Raw genomic sequence first — 18,779 nt, forward strand, 5'->3', positions numbered from 1 at the left:
GGGTGGGTGAGAGAGAGAGAGAGGGGGGTATGAGAGAGAGCGAGAGGGGAGGTGAGAGAGAGAGAGGGTGAAAGAGAGAGGGGGGGGTGAGAGAGTGGAGTAAAAGAGAGAGGGAGAGGGTGAAAGTGTGGAGAGCAAGAAAGAGAGAGTAACAAGAGAGAGTGAGAGAGGGGGTTGAGAGAGAGATGGGTGGGAGAGAGCTAAAGAAGAGAGAGAATGAGAGAGCGAGGGGTAGAGAGAGCGAGAGCAAGCAAGAGAGAGACAGAGGTACAAGAAAGAGAGAGTAAGAACAAGAGAGAAAGAGAGAGAGAGGGGTGTGAGAAAAAGAGAGCAAGAGGAGAGAGTGAGAGAGAGAGAGAATAAAGAGAGAGAGGTGTGTGAGAAGAGAGAGCAAGAGGAGAGAGATCTACAGAAAGAGAAGAGCGACACAGAGAGAGAGAGACGTGAGAGAGAATAAGAGAGAGAGAGAGGTGAGTGAGAAAGAGGGAGCAAGAGGAGAGAGAGCAAGGAGAGAGAGCGAGAGAGAGAGAGAGAGAGAGAGAGAGAGAGAGAGTGAAGCAGGGCTGCCGTGTGCATCGTTGCTGTCAGTGGTGTGGAAGCTGTGGAAGAGCAGCACGAGGAGGTTGGGACTCCACGCCATCACGTCGTCAGCCGCCAGGTAGAAGCAGATGATGATGATGATGATGATGATGATGATGATGATGATGATGATGAAGATGATGATGATGAGGTGAGAGCGTGCACGTGGCCGCCGTGTCAACTCGGGCGGAGTGAGACGCACAAGTTGCGGATGACCTGTGACGCGCACGCGGGAGACTTGCACCCGTGCGTGCGTGCGTGCTCGCTGACCGTGAAGGCGTGCTGCTCGTGCACGCGGCTCGCGCTCCCGCGTGAGCGTCCGGAGTGAGAGGCGGAGCTATCTCATCATCATCATCACTTGCACTGCATTGCACTGTGGAGATGATCCACGGTCACGTGAGCGTCCTCACCCCGCGGACTACCTGCGCGTGTGCGTTGCGAGAAATGAAGCGAGGACTATGTGACGCATCACAGCAGATCATAGCAGTCTCCAGCAGATGACATGAGAACCTTCTGCTTCCACGTCACTTCCTAATTGTGCAGGGGCTTGAGTGGGCGGAGTCAGGCGGCACCTTGATGTTTGAGGCGTGCGTGCCTGATGATGATTGGTGGCTGCTGAGGGTACACGCCTTCGCCATCTTGCCTGCCGTTGATGACACCCTCAATCACGCGCCAGGTCCCCGCCTGGAAGGTGTCAGGTGTGCCAGGTGGGCGTGTGACGGAGTGGTGTGGTGATTGAGGAGGACCGTGGTTCAAGGCGGCCTCACCTTGGGTGTGCAGGATCGGGATCTGGATGCTGACTTGGCGCGGCCCGCCACTTATAAGCCGTGAATAAACAATGCAGTCATCATTAGTAAAGCTTTGTTTGTGTTAAACTGCTGGCCCAGCCAGTCATTTAAAGTGGCCCAGCCAAGTGATTTAAAGTGGCCTCAGCCACATTGTTTAATTAAGTTTGGCGTGGACACAGTTTTGGCACGACGTTTACGGTTGGGTGGCACAGAGTCACGTTTCTGGCAACATTATTTAAGGTTGGCTTGGCCACACATTTAAGGTGGCCCAGCCAAATTTTTGGCCACATTGTTTAAGGTTGATCATTTAAGATTGGCGCGGACACGTTTTTGGCCATTTCATTTAAGGTTGGCACAGACATGTTTTGGCCTAGTCATTTAAAGTTGGCCCGGTCACATCATTTGAGGTGGCCCAGCCACATTTTAGGCCACTTTGTTTAAGATTGATCATTTAAGATTGGTGCAGACATAATTTTGGCCAGTTCATTTAAGGTTGACCCAGACACGTTTTTGGCCACTACGTTTAAGATTGGCTCAGCCACAACATTTAGGTTGGCGTGGACATGTTTTTGGCCTAGTCGTTTCAAGTTGACCCGACCACATCATTTAAATTGGCCCAGCCACATTTTTGGCCAAATTGTTTAAGGTTGGCGCAGACAGGTTTTTGGACACTTCATTTAAGGTTGACTCGGCCACATCATTTAAGGCTGGCCCAGCCACATTTTTGGCCACTTTGTTTAAGATTGATCATTTAAGGTTGACCCAGACACGTTTTTGGCCACTACGTTTAAGATTGGCTCAGCCACAACATTTAGGTTGGCGTGGACATGTTTTTCGCCTAGTCGTTTAAAGTTGGCCCGACCACATCATTTAAAATGGCCCAACCACATTTTTGGCCACATTGTTTAAGGTTGGCGCAGACAGGTTTTTGGACACTTCATTTAAGGTTGACTCGGCCACAACATTTAAGGCTGGCCCAGCCACATTTTTGGCCACTTTGTTTAAGATTGATCATTTAAGGTTGGCGCGGACACGTTTTGGCCACTTCATTTAAACTTGACCCAGCCACGACATTTAAGGTGAACAAGCCACATTTTTGGCAACTTTGTTTAAGGTTGATCATTTAAGGTTGGCGCAGACATGTTTTTGGCCACATCATTTAAGGTTGGCCCGGGACAGGATTTTGGCTCACATCATCGAAGGTTGGCCCAGACACAATTTTGGCCACAACGTTTAGGTTGGCCCAGCCACAACGTTTAAGGTTGGCGTGGACACGTTTTTGGCCTAGTCATTTAAAGTTGGCACGGCCACATCATTTAAAAATGGCCCAGCCACATTGTTTAAGGTTGGCGCAGACAGGTTTTTGGCCACTTCATTTCAGTTTGGCGCGGACAGGTTTTTGACCACTTCATTTAAGGTTGGCACGGACACGTCTTTGGCCACGACATTTAATGTGGCCCAGTCACTTTTTGGCCACCTTGTTTAAGATTGATCATTTAAGGTTGGCGCAGACAGGTTTTTGGCCACAACATTTAAGGTTGGCCCAGACACGTTTTTGGCCACTACGTTTAAGGTTGGCTCGGCCACAACATTTAGGTTGGCGTGGACATGTTTTTGGCCTAGTCGTTTAAATTTGGTACGGCCACTTCATTTAAATTGGCCCAGCCACATTTTTGGCCATTTTGTTTAAGGTTGGCACAGACAAGTTTTTGGCCACATCATTTAAGGTTGGCACATACAGGTTTTTGGCCACTTCATTTAAGGTTGACCCAGCCACATTTTTGGCCACTTTGTTTAAGGTTGATCATTTAAGGTTGGCGCAGACACGTTTTTAGCCACTGCATTTAAGGTTGGCCCAGACAGGATTTTGGCCACGTCATCGAAGGTTGGCCAGACACAATTTTGGCCACAACGTTTGAGGATGGCCCAGCCACAACGTTTAAGGTTGGCGTGGACACGTTTTTGGCCTAGTCATTTAAAGTTGGCACGGCCACATCATTTAAGTTGGCCCAGCCACATTTTTGGCCACATTGTTTAAGGTTGGCGCAGACAGGTTTTTGACCACTTCATTTAAGGTTGGCACGGACATGTCTTTGGCCACGACATTTAAAGTGGCCCAGTCACTTTTTAGCCACTTTGTTTAAGATTGATCATTTAAGGTTGGTGCAGACAGGTTTTTGGCCACAACATTTAAGGTTGACCCAGACACGTTTTTGGCCACTACGTTTAAAGTTGGCCCGGCCACATCATTTAATTTGGCCCAGCCACTTTTTGGCCACATTGTTAAGGTTGGCGCGGACAGGTTTTTGGCCAATTCATTTAAGGTTGGCGCAACAGGTTTTTGGCCACTTCATTTAAGGTTGGCGCAGACAGGTTTTTGGCCACTTTGTTTAAGGTTGGCCCACCCACGTCAGTTTAAGGTTGGCGCGGACATGTTTTTGGCCTTGTAATTTAAGGTTGGCCCGGCCACATCATTTAAGGTTGGCCCAGACACTTTTTGGGCTATTTTGTTTAAGGTTGGCGCAGACATGTTTTTGGCCCAGTCATTTAAGTTCACTCAGTCATTTAAGGTTGACTCAGTCATTTAACATTGGCCCAGTCATTTAAGGTTGGCCCGCCCACATCATTTAAGGTTGGCGGAGACACGTTTTTGGCCACATCATTAAAGGTTGGCGCAGAAAGGTTTTTGACCACTCATTTAAGGTTGGCGCGGACACGTTTTTGGTCAGTTCATTTAAGGCTGACCAGACACGTTTTTGGCCACTTCATTAAAGGTTGGCGCAGAAAGGTTTTTGACCACTTCATTTAAGGTTGGTATGGACACGGTTTTGGCCACATCATTTAATGTTGGCCAGACACGTCTTTGGTCAAAATGTTTAAGGTTGGCTCGGCCACAACGTTTAAGGTTGGCTGTGGACATGTTTTTGGCCTAGTCATTTAAATTTGGCCCGGCCACATCATTTAAGGTGGCCCAGCCACAATTTTGGTCACTTTGTTCAAGGTTGATCATTTAAGATTGGCGCACACACGTTTTTGACCACTTCATTTAAGGTTGGCACGGACACGTTTTGGCCACATCATTTAAGGTTGGCAAGACACGTTTTTTGCCCACTTTGTTTAAGGTTGGTGCGTACATATTTTTGGCCTAGTCATTTAAAATGGCCCGGCCAATCATTTAAAGTGGCCCAGCCACATTTTGGCCACATTGTTTAAGTTGATCATTTAAGCTTGGCACAGACAGGTTTTTGGCCACTTCATTTAAGGTTGCACAAACATTTTTTTTGTCCACTTCATTTAAGGCGTGCCCAGCCACATTTTTGGCCACTTGTTTAAGGTTAGCCCAGCCACTTCATTTTAGGTATGGCGCGGACACATTTTTGGCCAATTCATTTAAGGTTGACGCAGACACGTTTTTGGCCACTTTGTTTAAGGTTGGCCCGGCCACATTAGTTTAATGTTGGCGCGGACATGTTTTTGGGCTAGTCATTTAAGGTTGGCCAGGCCACTACATTTAAGATTGACGCGCACACGTTTTTGGCCACATCAATCAAGGTTGTGCGGCCACATCAATTAAGGTTGGCGCAGGCACGTTTTAGGCCACTTTGTTTAAGTTTGGCCCGCCCACATCAGTTAAAGTTGTCACAGACGTTTTTTTTGCCACATTGTTTAAGGTCGGCTCGGACACATCATTTTAAGGTTAGCGCAGACACGTTTTGGCCACATCATTTAAGGCTGGCCGACCACATCCTTTAAGGTTGGCAGGGACACGTTTTTAGGCCACTTTGTATGAGATTGGCCCGGCCACAACAGTTAAGGTTGTCACGGACACGTGTTTTGCCACATTGTTTAAGGTTGGCGCAGACACGTTTTTGGCCACATTTTTAAGGTTGGCCGGCCACAACATTTAAGCTTGGCGCGGACACGTCATCTAAGGCGGCAAGGCACTTTATATGGGTTATACTTTTATTAAGGTTGGCTCCAGCCCCATCATTTAAGGTTGGCGCTGACATGTCTTAAGGTTGGCACGCACACGGCAAGGCAATTTTATTTGGATTGTAATTGTATTAGGTTGGCCACATCGTTTAAGGTTGGCCGCGGACACGTCATTTAATGCGGCAAGGCCATATTATTTGGATTATAATTGTATTAAGGTTGGCCACATCATTTAAGGTTGGCGCGGACGGGTCATTTAAGGCGGCAAAGGCCATTATATTTGGATTATAATTGTATTAAGGTTGGCCACATCGTTTAAGGTTGGCGCGGACGCGTCATTTAAGGTTGGCGCAGACACGTCATTTAACGCGGCAAGGCCATTATATTTGGATTATAATTGTATTAAGGTTGGCCACATCATTTAAGGTTGGCGCGACACGTCATCTAAGGTTGGCTGCGAACACGTCATCCAAAGCAGCAAGGCCACATTATTTGGATTCTACTTGTACTAAGGTTGGTCACATCATTTAAGGTTGGCGCGGACGCGCCATTTAAGGTTGGCGCAGACACGTCATCTAAGGTTGGCGCGGACACATCATCATAGGTTGGCGCGAACACGTTATCCAAAGCGGCAAAGCCATATATTTTGGATTCTACTTGTATAAGGTTGGCCACATCATTTATGGTTGGCGCGGACACGTCATCTAAGGTTGGCGCGGACACGTCATCTAAGGTTGGCCGCGAACACGTTATCCAAAGCGGCAAAGCCATATATTTTGGATTCTACTTGTATTAAGGTTGGCCACATCATTTAAGGTTGGCGCGGACACGTCATCAAAGGTTGGCGCGAACACGTCATCCAAAGCAGCAAAGCCATATATTTTGGATTCTACTTGTATTAAGGATGGCCACATCATTTAAGGTTGGCGCGGACACGTCATCAAAGGTTGGCGCGAACACGTCATCCAAAGCAGTAAGGCCACATTATTTGGATTCTACTTGTATTAAGGTTGGCCACATTTCTAAGGTTGGCGCGAACACGTTATCCAAAGCGGCAAAGCCATATATTTTGGATTCTACTTGTATTAAGGTTGGCACATCATTTAAGGTTGGCGCGGACGCGTCATTTAAGGTTGGCCACATCATTTAAGGTTGGCGCGGACGCATCATTTAAGGTTGGCGCAGACACGTCATCTAAGGTTGGCGGCGGACACATCATCATAGGTTGGCTGCGAACACGTTATCCAAAGCGGCAAAGCACTTTATTTTGGATTCTACTTGTATTAAGGTTGGCCACATCATTTAAGGTTGGCGCGGACACATCATCTAAGGTTGGCGCGGACACGTCATCTAAGGTTGGCGCGAACACGTTATCCAAAGCGGCAAAGCCATATATTTTGGATTCTACTTGTATTAAGGATGGCCACATCATTTAAGGTTGGCGCGGACACGTCATCAAAGGTTGGCTGCGAACACGTCATCCAAAGCAGTAAGGCCACATTATTTGGATTCTACTTGTATTAAGGTTGGCCACATCATCTAAGGTTGGCGCGAACACGTTATCCAAAGCGGCAAAGCCATATATTTTGGATTCTACTTGTATTAAGGTTGGCCACATCATTTAAGGTTGGCGCGGACGAGTCATTTAAGGTTGGCCACATCATTTAAGGTTGGCCCGGCCGGCCACATTGAATGACAGATGCGGACACGTTTGTTACTGGATACTGTCTGACACACTACAATGTTTTTTCAATGAAGAACACTCATCACATAGCATACGTGCTCTGGTTTGCTTAGCGTCACGTAGCTGCGGGCGCCTCGCAGCCTGTTTCTTACGTGTTGACCTTTCGTGAATGACGCCAACCTCGCGTGCTTATTGGAGGATATTTTGGTGGAAACACGCTCCAGGACTGCTTGTATCGGACATTTTAGATGCAAGCCGATACTGGAAATGTGCGGATCGATACCGAAATATCGATAGCACCGATACAAGATCTTTCTGTTCTCATTTAGATTCTCACATTAAAATGTTGTTTAATCATTTAAAATAATGTTTATTCAGAGGAACACTTTGTAAAAAAGTAATGAATTGTAAGTATTCATGTACCTGAATTGGATTCTAATAGTTCTTATTCATTCATTATTTAAATGTTTTTATTATCTTACTTACTTACTTTTGCTGTGGTTTGAAACACCATTTTACTTTGTTCTCCGTTTTTTTTCCTGCTGTGTGAGCCTGACTATGTTGTTATTCAGGCCACTCTCTCCATATACTTCAGTTGGAATGCATAAATGCTTAATTGATAGTGCAGGATGTACTGTATGGATCACACATGTACACTTTTCTTACACTCACAACTAGTGACATTTCAAGATCTAGTGGAACTACAAACAGCACAAATCACTATTAAAGCAAAAAAAAAACCCAAAACAATCCACCGCCTGGGAATGTTAATCATTTAAGGGGTAATTTCAATCTTAAAATTCAAAATATACGCACAACCCGAAGACTTTGTGTATGTATGTATGTATGTATGTGTATATATGTATGTACTGTATTTGTGTGCCAAAGAAGAGTAAAGTGGGTAGAATATTATTGATAATATACTGTAATAAGAACTGTAATTTTACCATTGTGTATAAAAATAATAATGATGACAAGAAAGGTAGTATTTTGATTTAAAAAGAAAGGGTGGGATTTAGTAAGATTCACTCTTTTTTGGATATGGAAATACCATTATGTATCTTTTTAAAATGTTTTCAATTTAATTTGTGAAATATTTGTTCTATTTCTGTACTTTACTGTAATGTACATTTTTTTCCCCTTTTTTAAATTTTGCTTTGTTATTAACGCATCCAAAATAAATCACGACCACAAATACTATTATATAATATATATAGTAATAAATGAACTGTATGTAGTTGGATTCGTTTTGTAGAATATCGGTCAGAAAATGACCAATTTCAATATCAAATCAACGTCAGAACCCGACATCGATTAAACGTCGCCAAAAAGAATGTTGTTTCAACGTGAATACCGTTTCAACGTTGAATACCTGTTGGAAAATGACCAAATTTCAATGGTCAAATCAACGTCACAACCTGATGTTGAAAAAACGTTGTCAGAAAGCATGTTGTTTCAACATTGTATTTGTGTTGTAGAATATTGGTTGGCAAGTGACCAAATTTCAACGGTCAAATCAAGGTCATAACCCAACATTGATTAAACATTGTCAAAAAGCATGTTGTTTCAATATTGTAGAATATTGGTTGGCAAATGAACGAATTTCAATGGTCAAATCAACGTCACAACCTGACATTGATGGAACGTAGTCAAAAAGTATGTTGTTTCAACGTTATATTTGTGTTGTAGAATATTGGTTGGCAAAAAGACCAAATTTCAATGGTCAAATCAACGTCACAACCTAACATTGGTTAAACGTCGTCAAAAAGCATGTTGTTTCAACGTTAGGTTTTGTAGAATATTGGTTGGAAAACGACCACATTTCAATGGTCAAATCAACGTCGGAACCCAACATTGAATAAAAGTTGTCAAAAAGCATGATGTTTCAATGTTGTAGAATATTGTTTGATAAACGACCAAATTTCTATGGTCAAATCAACATCACAGCCTAACATTGAATGAAAATAGTTAAAAAGTATGTTGTTTCAACGTATTTGTGTTGGAGAATGTTGGTTGGGAAAATGATCACATTTCAATGGTCAAATCAACGTCACAACCTAATATTGAATGAAAGTTGTCAAAAAGCATGTTGTTTCGACGTTGTATTTGTATTGTACGATATTGGTTGGAAAATCACCAAATTTCAAAGGTCAAATCAACGTCACAACCTAACATTGATTTAACGTTGTCAAAAAGCATGTTGTTTCAACGTTATATTTGTGTTGTAGAGTATTGGTTGGGAAAATGACCAAATTTCAATGGTCAAATCAATGTCACAACCTGATATTGATTGAACGTAGTCAAAAAGTATGTTGTTTCAACGTTATATTTGTGTTGTAGAATATTGGTTGGGAAAATGACCAAATTTCAATGGTCAAATCTACGTCACAACCTAACATTGACTAAAAGTCGACAAAAAGCATGTTGTTTCAACGTTATGTTTTGTAGAATTTTTGTTGGAAAACGACCACATTTCAACGGTCAAATCAACGTCGGAACCCAACATTGATTAAACATTGTCAAAAAGCATGTTGTTTCAATATTGTAGAATATTGGTGGGCAAACGACCAAATTTCAATGGTCAAATCAACGTCACAACCTGACATTGATGGAACGTAGTCAAAAAGTATGTTGTTTCAACGTTATATTTGTGTTGTAGAATATTGGTTGGCAAAAAGACCAAATTTCAATGGTCAAATCAACGTCACAATCTAAAATTGATTAAACGTCGACAAAAATCATGTTGTTTCAACGTTAGGTTTTGTAGAATATTTGTTGGAAAACGACCTAATTTCAACGGTCAAAAAAACGTCGGAACCCAACATTGAATAAACGTTATCAAAAAGCAAGATGTTTCAATGTTGTAGAATATTGTTTGATAAACGACCAAATTTCTATGGTCAAATCAACATCACAACCTAACATTGAATGAAAATAGTCAAAAAGTATGTTGTTTCAACGTATTTGTGTTGGAGAATGTTGGTTGGGAAAATGACCACATTTCAATGGTCAAATCAACGTCACAACCTAATATTGAATGAAAGTTGTCAAAAAGCATGTTGTTTCAACGTTGTATTTGTATTGTACGATATTGGTTGGAAAATCACCAAATTTCAATGGTCAAATCAACGCCACAAGCTGACATTGATTGAACGTAGTCAAAAAGTATGATGTTTCAACGTTATATTTGTGTTGTAGAATATTAATTGGGAAAATGACCGAATTTCAAAGGTCAAATCAACGTCACAACCTAACATTGATTTAACGTTGTCAAAAAGCATGTTGTTTCAACGTTATATTTGTGTTGTAGGGTATTGGTTGGGAAAATTACCAAATTTCAATGGTCAAATCAATGTCACAACCTGATATTGATTGAACGTAGTCAAAAAGTATGTTGTTTCAACGTTATATTTGTGTTGTAGAATATTGGTTGGGAAAATTACCAAAATTCAATGGTCAAATCTACGTCACAACCTAACATTGACTAAAAGTCGACAAAAAGCATGTTGTTTCAACGTTATGTTTTGTAGAATATTTGATGGAAAACGACCACATTTCAATGGTCAAATCAACATCACAACCTAACATTGAATGAAAGTTGTCAAAAAGCATGTTGTTTCAATGTTGTAGAATATTTGTTGGGAAAATGACCGAATTTCAATGGTCAAATCAACGTCACAACCTAACATTGATTAAACGTCGTCAAAAAGCATGTTGTTTCAACATTATGTGTTGTAGAATATTTGTTGGAAAACGACCACATTTCAATGGTCAAATCAACATCACAACCTAACATTGAATGAAAGTTGTCAAAAAGCATGTTGTTTCCATGTTGTATTTGTGATGTAGAATATTTGTTGGGAAAATGACCGAATTTCAATGGTCAAATCAACGTCACAACCTAACATTGATTAAACGTCGTCAAAAAGCATGTTGTTTCAACGTTATGTGTTGTAGAATATTGGTTGGAAAACGACCACATTTCAATGGTCAAATCAACGTCGGAACCCAGCATTGAATGAACGTTGTCAAAAAGCATGATGTTTCAATGTTGTAGAATATTGGTTGGGAAACAACCAAATTTCATTGGTCAAATCAACATCACAACCTAACATTGATTGAAAATAGTCAAAAAGTATGTTGTTGCAACGTTATATTTGTGTTGTAGAATATTGGTTGGGAAAAGGGCCAAATTTCAATGGTCAAATCAACGTCACAAGCTAACATTGACTAAACGTTGTCAAAAAGCATGTTGTTTCAACGTTATGTTTTGTAGAATATTGGTTGGAAAACGACCACATTTCAATGGTCAAATCAACGTTGGAACCCAACATTGAATAAACGTTGTCAAAAAGCATGATGTTTCAATGTTGTAGAATATTGGTCGGGAAACGACCACATTGGTCAAATCAATATCACAACCTAACATTGATTGAAAATAGTCAAAAAGTATGTTGTTGCAACGTTATATTGGTGATGGAGAATGTTGCTTGGGAAAATGACCACATTTCAATGGTCAAATCAACGTCACAACCAATATTGAATGAAAGTTGTCAAAAAGCATGTTGTTTCCACGTTGTATTTGTGATGTTGAATATTGGTTGGAAAATTAACAAATTCCAATGGTCTAATCAACATCACAACCTAATATTGAATGAAAGTTGTCAAAAAGCATGTTGTTTCAACATTGTATTTGTATTGTACAATATTGGTTGGGAAATGACCCAATTTCAATGGTCAAATCAACGGCAGAACCCAACGTTGACTAAACGTCATCAAAAAGAATGTTTGTTGTGTTTGTGTTGTAGAATATTGGTTGGGAAATTACCAAAATTCAATGGTCGAATCAACGTCCCTTCCTGATATTGACAAAAAGTTGTCAGGAAGCATGTTGTTCCAACGTTGTATTTGTGTTGTAGAATAAGGGTTGGGAAATGACCACATTTCAATGGTCAAATCAACGTCAGAACCCAACATTGATTAAACGTCGTCAAAAATAATGTTTCAACATTGTATGTGTAGTCGAATATTGGTTGAGAAATGACAACATTTCAAAGGTCAAATCAACGTCACAACCTAACATTGATTTAACGTAGTCAAAAAGTAAGTTGTTTCAACGTTGTATTTGTGTTGTAGAATAATGGTTGGGAAAATGACCAAAATTCAAAGGTCAAATCAATATCAGAACCCAACATTGAATAAAGGTCATGAACAAGCATGTTGTTTCAATGTTACAGTATGTTTAAGTCAGCACCTAATTCAACTATTTCTCAACGTTGTTTCAATGTCTTTGCACCTGCTGGGTGTTTTTGTTGTTAGTATCGCACCGATACCACCCAGGACTCCGGGTCTTAAATCGTCCATGTTACCAGTCCGGCCTCTGAGGTCTTTTGCATTTCTATTTGTTTACTCAAATCACACGCTGGGGCTCGGCTGTCAGTCATTTGCAATTTGTGGCCGGATCGGATCTGCATGGGTTGCCGCGGCAACATTAACTTAGAACTTGGCATATTTTGAGGGGCGTGTTGCACCGAGTACTTTGAAAATGGTAAAACTGGTTTTGTTCATTTCATTTGCGGGCATTGCAATCCCCATCGAAACAGACATCAACCTGCGGGGATTTATTTCATGCTTCACAATAAAAGTCACGGTTATAGTTTGCTGTCTTTTATAGTGGCGGGGCTGCCTTCTGGTGTGCGGCGTTACGTTTCATTCCATCATAGTTTGGCTCACGCTCTCCAAACAGCGCATTAGGATAAAACAATCGGCCGTAATTGTCTAATTAAGGCTGAACCTCACTCATGAAAACAAACACCATCCGCTGGAAGCCTTTCAAACATCTTCCGTCTCTTAATCAAAACGGCTTCGTCTTCGCTTCCCCCGTCAGAAAATAGGCGGCGACGTTTTCAACCTGGAAGCTGTTTTTTCTGCTGCTTCCTAAAGGGGAACATTATCAGCAGACCTATGTAAGCGTCAATATATACCTTGATGGTGCAGAAAAAAGACCATATATTATTTTAACCGATTTCCGAACTCTAAATGGGTGAATTTTGGCGAATTAAACGCCTTTTTGTTTATCGCTCCGGAGATGATGACGTCAGAATGTGACGTCGCCGAGGTAATACAGCCGCCATTTTCATTTTCAACACATTGTAAACATTGGATCTCAGCTCTGGTATTTTCCGTTTTTTCGACTATTTTTTGGAACCTTGGAAACATCATGTCTCGTCGGTGTGTTGTCGGAGGATGTAACAACACTAACAGGGAGGGATTCAAGTTGCACCACTGGCCCGAAGATGCGAAAGTGTCTGCCGCCAGACCCCCATTGAATGTACTAAAGTGTCTCCACATTTTACCGGCGATGACAGACATGGCACAGAGATGTATGGCTAACCTGCAGATGCATTTGTACCGATAAATTCAACAAAATCACAAAGGTGATTTTTGTTGATATTGACTGCCAAGCTAATCGATGCTAACATGCTACGCTAATCGATACCAACATGCTATTTACCGGCGGTGCTAAAGCAGACATGGCACACAGATGTATGGATAACCTGCAGATGCATTTGCAACTATATTACGTTTCCTTCCACCCGCATTTAATGCGAAAAAAACACTTACTAATCGACGGATTTAAGTTGCTCCAGTGTCACAAGATGCGAAAGTTCTGATCGTTTGGTCCGCACATTTTATTGGCGATGCTAATGCAGCTATTCGGCCATGCAATGGCTATGAATAGCTTTAATAGCTATTCACTCAATAGCTTCAGTTTCTTCTTCAATATTTTCATACTCCAACCATCTGTTTCAAAACATGCATAATCTGTTGAATCGCTTAAGTTGCTGAAATCCGAGTTTGAATCCAAGCTAATGTCACTATATCTTGCTATGGTATTCCCATTGTTTGTTTACATTGGCAGCACTGTGTGACGTCACAGGGAAATGGCCAGTGTCTTCGCAGAGAGCCGAAAATAAGGCACTTTAAAGCTTTATTTAGGGATATTACGAGACCGGTAAAATTTTGAAAAAAACTTCAAAAAATACAACAAGCCACTGGGAACTGATTTTTATTGTTTTTAACCCTTTTGAAATTGTGATAATGTTCCCCTTTAATGCTGAAAGGTCCATACAGGTTTTGTAGCAACATATGTTGTCATCCAAGCAACGTTATCATGGACGCCCCTGCTTATTTCAGCAAGACAATGCCAAGCCACGTGTTACAACAGCATTGCTCTGGGTAAAAAATAGCGGGTACTTTCCTGGCCCGCCTGCAGTCCAGACTTGTCTCCCATCGAAATTGTGTGGCGTATTATGAAGCGTAAAATACGACAGCAGAGACCCCGGACTGTTGAATGACTGAAGCTCTACAAAAAACAAGAATGTGAAAGAATTCCACTTTCAAAGCTTCAACAATCAGTTTCCTCAGTTCCCAAACGTTTATTGAGTGTTGTTAAAAGAAAAGGTGATGTAACACAGTGGTGAACATGCCCTTTCCCAACTACTTTGGCACGTGTTGCAGCCATGAAATTTTAAGCTAATTATTATTTGCAAAAAAAACCTAAAGTTTATGAGTTTGAACATCAAATATCTTGTCTTTGTAGTGCATTCAACTGAATATGGGTTGAAAAGGATTTGCAAATCATTGTATTCCGTTTATATTTACATCTAACACAATTTTCTAACTCATGTGGAAAAGGGGTTTGTAATATTAAAAGTTGTGCTTCGCCCTAATGTGAAATATTTGTTAAGATGGCTGCCGGCTAGCTAACGCTTGGGTTGGGGGGGGGGCGGCAGCAGCCAAAGCGGTCCCGTCCATCGCTGCTTGCAGCTTTAATTACTTATTTGTATCCCGTCTAAAACCTTCCTTTCATGCTAACCTGCTTCTCCCTGTATCCTAAAAGCTTTTTAACTTTACATCATCTTTGGAATTGATCAAAGAAGGGTTTGGAGTTTAGGTCCGACATTGCATCATGGACACACCCAGCAAAAATCCACTTTTTTAATGATTTAAAAAAGCTTCACCAGGAATGAGCAATCCCTCGCCACAAATTGCCTGGGAAGGTTCGGAAATGGCGCCACGGATACGAAAGATCCAAAGAGTTGAATCGAGGCGACTTAAAGGGGAACATTATTACAATTTCAGAAGGGTTAAAACCACTAAAAAAGAAATCCCAGTGGCTTATTTTATTTTTCGAAGTTTTTTCAAAATTTTACCCATCATGGAATATCCCGTAAAAAGGCTTTAAAGTGCCTGATTTTCGCTATCTGTAAATACACCCGTCCATTTTCCTGTGACGTTACATAGTGACGGCAACACAAACAAACATGGCGGATAGAACAGCAAGATATAGCGACATTAGCTCGGATTCAGACTCGGATTTCAGCGGCTTAAACGATTCAACAGATTACGCATGTATTGAAACGGATGGGGCCCTGCGACGAGGTGGCGACTTGTCCAGGGTGTACCCCGCCTTCCGCCCGACTGTAGCTGAGATAGGCGCCAGCGCCCCCCGCGACCCCGAAAGGGAATAAGCGGTAGAAAAGGATGGATGGATGGATGGATGAAACGGATGGTTGGAGTGTGGAGGCAAATCACGAAAACGGAATTGAAGAAGAAACTGAAGCTATTGAAGCTATTCGGCGATCGTCTTCTAACCAACAATTGCATCTTTTGACCACTGGAGCAATTTAAATCTGTCGATTGGTAAGTGTTTGTTTGGCATTAAATGTGGGTGGAGGGAAAGGCTGAATGCAAATATAGCTACAAATGTACATACAGGTAGCCTAAATAGCATGTTAGCATTGATTAGCTGGCATTCATGCCGTGACCAAATTTGTCTGATTAGCACATAAGTCAATAACATCAACAAAACTCACCTTTGTGATTTCGTTGAATTTATCGTTAGAAATGCATCTGCCGAGTGTCGCAGGATATCCACGCATCTTTTTCGTAGCATCGCTATCGTCAGTAAAATGTCCAGAACAAACGAGGGAATTTCGCATCTTTTGACACTAGTGCAACTTGAATCCGTCGATTGGTATGTGTTTGTTTGGCATTAAATGTGGGTGGAGGGAAAGGCTGGATGCAAATATAGCTACAAATGAAGCACAACGATGCAATACGTACATACAGCTAGCCTAAATAGCATGATAGCACCGATTAGCATGCCGTGCTAATCGATGCACACTCCACGTAAGTCAACTTGAATCCGTCCCTGTTAGTGTTGTTACACCCTCCGACAACACACCGACGAGGCAGGATGTCTCCAAGGTACGGAAAACAGTCGAAAAAACGGAAAATAACAGAGCTGATTTGACTTGTGTGTGTAATGTGTTTGAGAAAATGGTGGATTGCTTCCCGTTGGTATATAATAGCTCACCGGCGTCACAATGTAAACAAATGCCATGGGTGGATCTACACCTGACATCCACTGTAATAATACTTTTCCTCCGAGGGAATTTAAGTTGCTGGTCAATCCCAAGTTCTTCTGATGACACATAAGCTGATTTTAAATGAAACCCAGAAACAGAGTAGGTATTTTGCAATTTATTCCAAAGCTTTGGAGGGACCAACCCATAAAACAACACATTCAATTTGCATCGCCTAAGTTGATCTGACAACACCACGTAAGTCCTGTCTTTCTCAATATAATCCCCCCCCCCACCCCCTTACCCCCTTCAGAGTGAATCCACATATCTATTGTTTTCTTCAGCTGTAGACTACCTTGAGTTAGGAAAACAGGAGTATTGCTACTCCTGCATCCCACGCTCAAGGCAGCCCACAGTGTACCATCAGTCATGAGATAAAGAAAAGATAAAAAGAGTACAAGGTGGATCACTAGCTATTTCAAATATGACTAAAGGGAAAAAAAATAACTCCTGAATATGGATATATGTAGATATCTATCTCCGTCAATACCAAGTACAAGAGTGTATCTAGTCGATATTACGATGATTACATCGATATTTTTTAGTATCACAAAATCTTTTTTGTTTGTTTGTTTGTTTGTTTATAAAGTCAGTAAATACGTCCCTGGACATATGATGACTTAAATTATGACCAATGTATGATCCTGTAACTACTTGGTATCGGATCGATACCTAAATGTGTGGTATCATCCCAAACTAATGTAAAGTATCAATTAAGAGAAGAATAAATGATTATTACATTTTAACAGAAGTGTAGATAGAACATTTAAAACAGAAAATAAGCAGATATTAACAGTAAATGAACAGGCAGATTGATAAACATTTTTTTTACAGTTTGTCCCTCATAATGTGTACAAAATAATAGGTGTATAAATGACACAATATGTCACTGCATACGTCAGCAGAATAATTTGGAGTCTTTGTTTTACTTGCTACTAAAAGACAAGTGGTCTAGTATGTTCAACATTTTATTTAAGGACTACCTTGCAATAATAAACATATGTTTCATGTAAACTAAGATTTGTTGTTAAAATAAAGCCAACAATGCCATTTTTGGTGGTCCCCTTTTTTTTTAGAAAAGTATCGAAATGTATCGAAATACATTTTGGTACCGGTACCAAAATATTGGCATCAGGACGACCCTAGTGTGGATTCTATTTGTTATGTGACACACTTTGCTGCAATGCTCCAGCATTCTGGCAACCCTCAGTCTCCTCCTGGATAACTTTTGTCTGGCCCTCAGTCTCCTCCTGGATAACTTTTGTCTGGCCCTCCGTCTGCTCCTGGATAACGTCTGTCTGGCCCTCCGTCTCTTCCTGGATAACGTCTGTCTGGCCCTCATTCTTATCCTGGATAACATTTGTCTGGCCCTTAGCCTCCTCCTGGATAACATTTGTCTGGCCCTAAGTCTCCTCCTGGATAACATATGTCTGGCCCTCAGTCTCCTACTGGATAACATCTGTCTGGCCCTCAGTCTTCTCCTGGATAACATCTGTCTGGCCCTCAGTCTTCTCCTGGATACCATCTGTCTGGCCCTCAGTCTTCTCCTGGATAACATCTGTCTGGCCCTCTGTCTTTTAAGGGATAACATTTGTCTGGCCCTCAGTCTTCTCCTGAATAACGTTATTCTGGTACTCAGTCTCCTCCTGGATAGCGTCTGTCCGGCCCTCATTCTTCTCCTGGATAACATGTGTCTGGCCCTTGGCCTCCTCCTGGATAACATTTGTCTGGCCCTAAGTCTCCTCCTGGATAACATATGTCTGGCCCTCAGTCTCCTACTGAATAACATCTGTCTGGCCCCCAGTTTTCTCCTGGATAACATCTGTCTGGCCCTCAGTCTTCTCCTGGATACCATCTGTCTGGCCCTCAGTCTTCTCCTGGATAACATCTCTCTGGCCCTCAGTCTTTTAAGGGATAACATTTGTCTGGCCCTCAGTCTTCTCCTGAATAACGTTATTCTGGTACTCAGTCTCCTCCTGGATAATGTTTGTCTGGCCCTCATTCTTCTCCTGGATAACATTTGTCTGGCCCTTAGCCTCCTCCTGGATAACATTTGTCTGGCCCTAAGTCTCCTCCTGGATAACATGTCTGGCCCTTAGCCTCCTCCTGGATAACATTTGTCTGGCCCTAAGTCTCCTCCTGGATAACATATGTCTGGCCCTCAGTCTCCTCCTGGATAACATCTGTCTGGCCCTCAGTCTTCTCCTGGATAACATCTCTCTGGCCCTCAGTCTTCTCCTGGATACCATCTGTCTGGCCCTCAGTCTTCTCCTGGATAACATCTGTTCGGCCCTCAGTCTTTTAAGGGATAACATTTGTCTGGCCCTCAGTCTTCTCCTGAATAACGTTATTCTGGCACTCAGT

The 18,779-nt window shown here is 41.8% G+C and overlaps 1 protein-coding gene across 3 annotated transcripts in view; it reads left to right on the forward strand.

Moving 5' to 3' along the window:
- Positions 1 to 524: 524 nt before the first annotated feature.
- dlgap3 (discs, large (Drosophila) homolog-associated protein 3) overlaps positions 525 to 18,779 on the forward strand; it is a 364,153-nt gene continuing 345,898 nt past the window's right edge. For all 3 annotated transcript variants that reach the window (XM_061882505.1, XM_061882506.1, XM_061882507.1), the window contains exon 1: positions 525 to 658. The gene's annotated coding sequence lies outside the window, so the exon portion shown is untranslated. The remainder of the gene's footprint in view (positions 659 to 18,779) is intronic.

The sequence above is a fragment of the Nerophis ophidion genome, linkage group LG21, assembly GCF_033978795.1.
Source record: "Nerophis ophidion isolate RoL-2023_Sa linkage group LG21, RoL_Noph_v1.0, whole genome shotgun sequence".
In the NCBI taxonomy this organism is placed as follows: Eukaryota; Metazoa; Chordata; class Actinopteri; order Syngnathiformes; family Syngnathidae; genus Nerophis; species Nerophis ophidion.